This window comes from Centruroides vittatus, unplaced genomic scaffold (genome assembly GCF_030686945.1).
Source record: "Centruroides vittatus isolate TY-2023 unplaced genomic scaffold, ASM3068694v2 contig_1057, whole genome shotgun sequence".
Lineage (NCBI taxonomy): Eukaryota > Metazoa > Arthropoda > Arachnida > Scorpiones > Buthidae > Centruroides > Centruroides vittatus.
Window position 1 is genome coordinate 1,270,561 of NW_027120684.1, and position 6,825 is coordinate 1,277,385.

The 6,825-nt window shown below is 26.3% G+C and overlaps 1 protein-coding gene across 1 annotated transcript in view; it reads left to right on the top strand.

Annotated features, from left to right (window-relative positions):
* The first annotated feature begins 514 nt into the window (after nucleotides 1–514).
* The window catches only part of LOC136972272 (phospholipid-transporting ATPase VA), a 95,178-nt gene continuing 88,867 nt past the window's right edge, over nucleotides 515–6,825 (top strand). The window contains exon 1 of the mRNA XM_067266846.1: nucleotides 515–769. The gene's annotated coding sequence lies outside the window, so the exon portion shown is untranslated. The remainder of the gene's footprint in view (nucleotides 770–6,825) is intronic.

Sequence of the window (6,825 nt, forward strand, 5' to 3'; positions counted from 1 at the left end):
TAAACAATAAATAAATAAATATCTTTACATTTTACTGTTTTGTCTTTCTTTTTTTATTATTGATTTCTAAATACAGTAAATAAAATCTTCAATAGAGATAATTCCTTGTCGGAGTGTTTCGCAGCTTTCAATAAATTTATGTTAACATTAAAGGAAAAAAAATGATCCGATAATATAATTTAAATAATAATAAAATTTATAATATTCTTTTGTCAGTTGCAACTCTTTCCTACATCAATAAAAATCTTGAAAAATTATCTAACAACCACCGATAATGACGGGTAAACAGTAACATGACTAACGAAATAGTTAAGATAAATTATACGAATTACAAGGCCATTTCTTAAAACGAATAGAAACATTATATACAAGTTGAAACAGTTAAAATATATTTAATAAATAGCTTTAAATTTAAAAAAAAAAAAAAAAAAAAAAAAATACCGTACTGTACGTGTATAAGCACGCATTTTAAGGTCAGACTGGCCAACGTTTTAATCTGGATCACTCATTCTTCGTGCAACTTGGTGTTAGTTCGCGTTTAATGTAGTGTAAAGTGATGCAAATAAAAGTTTTTTTTTCTTCTGTTAAAATTAATTGAATTCAATAGAGCATGCACAGAGCACATTTTTCGCTTGTCTTTGCGACAGGTGTTAAACAGATTGGTTTATCCCATATCACTTTGGATGTGCGCCCTTGACTACTACTTATTAATCTACTTTGTCATTTGTTTTTCAATTATAATGCGTGTAAAATTATAACTGGAAACTTGGTATGTGTTTTTAATTCATTTTTTATGCTAATTAATTAATGTTCTTTAAATAATTTATTAGTTGTAATATAATTTGCTACTTTAAAAAAAAAAAAAAAAAAAATGCTGTAATGATCTGAATTAGTTCATAGCATCTCAAGAGAAAATTTACATCTGTTTGAATACTACAAAAAAAATAAATAATAATAATATTTTTATATTAAAAAATAAATATGTAAATAAATTAGAGTTTATTACAATTATAATTATATACTATCTGTATATAAGTAATTATTATGTATAATGAATAACAATTTATATACCAGTATAATATACATATGAAAAATACAGGAAATATATATTATAAGAAGAGAAATTTATAAATATGTTTACATATAAACATACTCGCTGGTAGCACTGAAAAGGAAAGATTGCAATGGTGCTAATTGTCGCTTTTCTGCCATTGTAAATCTTTCTCATGCAGATAATAAATGGTCGACAGCTCGATATTATAATGATGGCATATGTCAGGAGAAAACATAACAATTTATTTGTGCTTGAAACATTGCTTATCAAGGAAACTAATAACATTATTAATGATTAATGTTGCCCAGAATCACCAATGTAAGTCTGAAGAAGAGATTTTCTAAATTGTAAGAATTATCTTTAATTATAGAAAAATTTTATCTACATGACCTGTAATGCAATCCAAAGTCTCTTTTATAAGCTGAATTTCATTTATTTTTGGCATTTTTTCAAAGTTGTTAGATTTTTAAGTGAATCATAAAGTGATATACTGTATTTATAAAATGTTATCTGTTCATCCTCAAAAAACAATATAAGATAAGATTATTAAGGTCATTTATCATTACTCATTTCTTTGATCTTTGATGCAATATCTTTCTGATTAATTTAACTTCAAAGTTTTTAATAGGTTTTTTTTCTAATCTTTGGATAAATATTGGTCAGAAACGTTTGGATATTGCTCAATATTACTAAAAGATAATGGAATTATTTGCTTATGAAACTTTCGAAATATATATATCGTTAATACTAGATGTTAAAGTTATCTCTAGAGTCTATTTAAAATTATAATTAATTACCACATTTTCTAACAGAAATTTGATAAGTAATTAGAATGATTTATTACCAAATTATTAGTTATTATTAAGCTACTAATTTATAATTTGTTTTTTAAAGTTTTTTGGGTTGGGTTTTATTTACAATTTACTGAAATAACTTTATTAATAAATTTGTACAAGAAATCAAACATCTTGTTTTATTATTTATAAGTTTAATAAAGTCATAAACAATAAGGCATGAATGAATATGGTACTAATATAATTTTAAAATGAGTGTGTGTGTGTGTTGTGTGTGTGTGTGTGTTGTGTGTGTGTGTGTGTTGTGTGTGTGTGTCTGTGTCTGTGTGTGTGTGTGTGTGGAGCACGATTTTGTTCACCCTTTGAAGCTTAATAACTCTTGCTTTTTGTCGAAATTTTCTGAAATTTTGCAGGAAAGTTTGTATATTAGGGGGATTAATGCTATTAAATTTTGGTGGTTAAGGTCGGGGTGAAGAGGTAAAAGGGGTCGTGTCATATTCCAGAGGTGTCAGACTTAATGACGATTGTACTGGTTATTCGCATTTACAATATTTTTTATAAAACCCATCCCTACCCTCAAAATTAAGTTTTTTTGCCATTTTATAATAATTAAAAAATAAAAAAGTTTTAAAATAAAATATCGTAACAGATGGCGCCACTAAATGCTGCCGGGAAATTTAAGAAACTCGTTGCTGGATTGTTTAAATCTTAATTATAATCAATCAGAATGAATAATTTATATTTTCGATGATATTTTTTAAACAAGATACAAGATAAATCAGTGGACGAACGGATAAAACTATCGAACACTTGTATTATCACGAATTCGTGTCTGACCAATTGATTGGCCGCGTGTAGTTTCCCGGATTTTCTTCACATGTCTAATACCCAAATAGGGAGGATTTCCCACAGAAAGTCCTCCTTGGTAAATCTCCTTCGTGTTGTGTTGCCTTATCCCATACATCATCAACGAGATAAATCAGTAATAATAAGCCTATATAATTCCACAATTGTTTGATTTAACTCGTCAATACACAAATGTGTTGAACTAAATTCTGTTTACATTTTAAAATATAATAACATTTATTATTATTATTATTGTTATTATGAAGCATTTATGATACTCAGATACAGTACCAAATAAATCAATTTTAATAAAGAATTAATTCCCATTCAAGTTGAATTAAATTGAATTTATTAATCTTTTTTAGGATTAGAACCTCTGGGAAGGGTGAAAATGCAGTTGATAATTCATTCAGGTTTAATTATAATGGCGACTAAAATCTGAATAAATACATTTCTTATCTTTATAACATATTTATAGATCTACTATTTTATTAGAAATATATATATATATATATATATATATATATATATATTATATATATATGTTGAGATTAGTCTAATTGTAACCTTCCTTTGCATATGAATAAAATTTCTACAACTCTTTTTAACACATAAATAACACAAAGTGTGTGTTTTTTGCACTCTTTAAATATATATTTTATTTATCATAGAAAATTGCATAATGGATTTTATCCGTTCACTGACTGAATCGCATGCTAGTCTCCAATTTACATACTGTACTTTCTAGTCATAGCTAAAAACAATACTGTTCTTGGAAATTATTACGTAGAATATATAAAAGTAAGTGAAACATTTATATATTTGCTATAATATAAATATTTTCATATTATAGCAATTATAGAATATTTCATTAATTTTATATATTTAGTATAGGTCAAAGTACTAGTTAAAAAGTCAACGTGAACGAGATGACGATATGGCGTCTGTATACAAACTCTGTAAATGAAATCAAATACATACAGTACAGTATATAGTTATAAGTTCGTTATTTTTAAGTTTAAATTTAATATTTTCATAATTTTGTTTACAAATTATTATAAAAAGTGTGAAAATTCTTATTATTTCAGCTGTAAAAAATAAGAAGCAATGTTTAAGTCTCCCGTAAAATATAAGTGGATGTTATTTTCGCACTAGCGAATACTTAACCTATTTACGTCGCTACGAACTTAGGAAATTAAAATGGTGTCTCATGTGCATTGTACGCAATAATTTAATGATAGTTAATTATCTTAATTTTTCATCGTTCTCAAATGTAGCCTAATCGTTTTCTCTGAATAGACTACAGTAGCTTACTTTTCGGATAAGACTTTTTCAATAGTGATAATTTTAAACCACATTAACTATCAATTTTATTTCTTTGAGAGACTATTTGAATAATTTGCGAGTTATTTAACCGTTAAGTAACAGCTTGTAATTCTTTTAATTGTTTTAAATACAGAAAGAACTAGTTCTACGACAGTTTGTAAAAGTAGTCACGTAGAAATTTACACGACTTCAACTTTATGATGTACAGGGGCAAGACACTACTACTGAGATGGAGAGCATATATTTTAAGTTAAACTATATGAATTGATTTAAAGATTTGTTACTGTACGTTATTTTTAAAAATTCTCTTCATTCTTTAATAATATTTATCGAGACATAATTATGGTGTATTGTTATCTGAGTAAAATACAGCTGGTATGCGCCTTATTTTTGATGATTTAAAAAATATTTTCTGTGATACTGACATATACTGTATCTTAGCAGATTTAATAACTCTAAATTTTTATAGTTTAATAAAATCCCGCTTCAAATTACTATTATTTTATACCTTCTAGACGATATTAGTCATATAAAATATTTTTATAATCAATAAATAATTCGGGAATTTATCAAATCGATTAATCAATGTCTTATCTAAATTTTTAATATATTACTTCTATATCTCTCTTGCAAATTTAAATTAGTTTGCTGTCAAAGTTTCTACAATATATGTGTTTAATTTAACTTATTCAACTTCGTAAGATTTTTGTATTTTAATTAAGTCGATTTAGCTTATCCTAGACGAAGGTATAATTCCCGCAATATTAACTTTAATGATATGCTATTTATTTTCTATCTTTGTCCAGAGAATATTTAAATAGTTGCACGAAAAGCAGATAACTTTTGCTGCTTTATTATTATCTTTGAAGCTTTTAAATTTATTTATAGTATTGTTATTAATTTAACTCTGCGGTATCTAAATCTGTTTCCCTGCTCGTATGTCATTTTGTTTTGTTTTTTTTATACGTGTTTTAATTACCGACTGAAATAACCTTGAGTCCAGATGCTTAGTGTTTTATATTTTTGATTTCCGAATGCTAGTCAGTGAATATGCACTTAACATATCTATGACTCATATTTATTTTTAAATTTAACACTTGTATTTATTTTTTCTCTATATTAACATGTGTTAGTTTTATGGGCGAAAATGCGAGCATTTAGTTGCATGGGTGTCCGTAGAACAAAGTCCAGAGTTGGGAAAATATTTTAATGAATAGAACACTATGTAATTCCGACAGTTAGTATAATATAAAAAACATGTGGAAAGATTGTAGGTCATGGAATTTAAGTAGCAGATACGCACTTTTTGCTATTTCCATGCGTATTGGCGAATCTAGAAACGAATCTCAGAGGAGCAATTGTTTTATTCGTGTACGGTGCTAAATTTAGAATATGTACAGTATATATAAAACTTTTTTGCTGTGATAATTACTTAAAATAAATTTATAACAGTATAAAATGTAACAGAATTAGAAATTAATGTTTATATTTTTATTTCAAATAAATAATGAAGCTCGCGTTACCTACAAAAAAAATCTCAGGTGAGACAATCGTCTCCATTGCCACCTCTTGGATCCGACATGCCCACACGAAATAAGGCGTAACTCGAGTTAATTAAGACTGATTTTTTGGTGGAAAAGTGTGAGTTACATTTTAGATAATATTTTATGAAGTAACTCTTTATTGATAATAGCAGTATTGTGCACTGTAGTGTTTTCTACAGAAGTATTCTTAAAACTACCAAAAAATAAAATGAAACATTAAGTTTTTGCATTCTGAACGACAAAAAAAATTTATTTTTAATAAATTTTATTATAATTTGTTTTGACATATGTTAATTTTATTTTCTAATGTTTATGTTATTCAATATTATTTAACAAAATTTCTAAATAAACTGCCTGACAGTTTTGTTCTCTTATTACTAAGTCACTGTTAAAGATGTATAATTATGTATTACATAATAAAAGAGTTCAGAAATAGTAAGGAAAACAATGATTTTACTACGCCAATTTGTCATTGTTTACTTGATTTTAAATCTCAACGTTATTTTTGACATGAAATTTGATTAAGATAGACTGAAATCAAACTTACCGTACGCATTTATTAAAAATTATTACAGAATTATTTTAAATTACGTGTATGCTATTGATGAATAACACAATACTTACTTCATTTATACCGATTAATTTAATCTTTCTGTAAAAATAGATAGTGTGTGGGCGCATAAAACACAAAATAGTAATTACAAGTTAATTAAAGTTTAATTTGTATATACACTGTTCTGTATTCTTGAGGCTTTTTAACTAATTAAAACGAAATTCTTGAAATATATGTATACAGTATATTAATTTACTCTATTGAAAAAAATATATATACAGAGTCAACTTCTATGTACAAGGCCCCGCGCCTAGAGGGACTTTGAGGGTGCCTCATAAGTGGTTTTAAACATTTTAAAAAGGCCCCGCTACATATGGACCGGTTCTGTATATATATTGTGTTAATACTTTTAATAATAATAAATTAAAATAATTGAAAATTATGTATACACACATAAAATTCGAAATTTTATCAAATATTCCATTATCGAAATTCAATTTTTAATATAGTGTAGCCAGAGTTTTTAACTATACTCTCTTATACAAGCCTTCGCGTATAATATTTCTGAATCTCTGAATCACACTTCAATAAATTATAATTTAATATCAGGTTTAATAGCGGAAGCATGAAAGTAAAAAACGGTTGATTTATTTAATTTTTTCTTTCCTTTTACTTTTTCACGGCCTGATTATATACCCTACAGCAAGT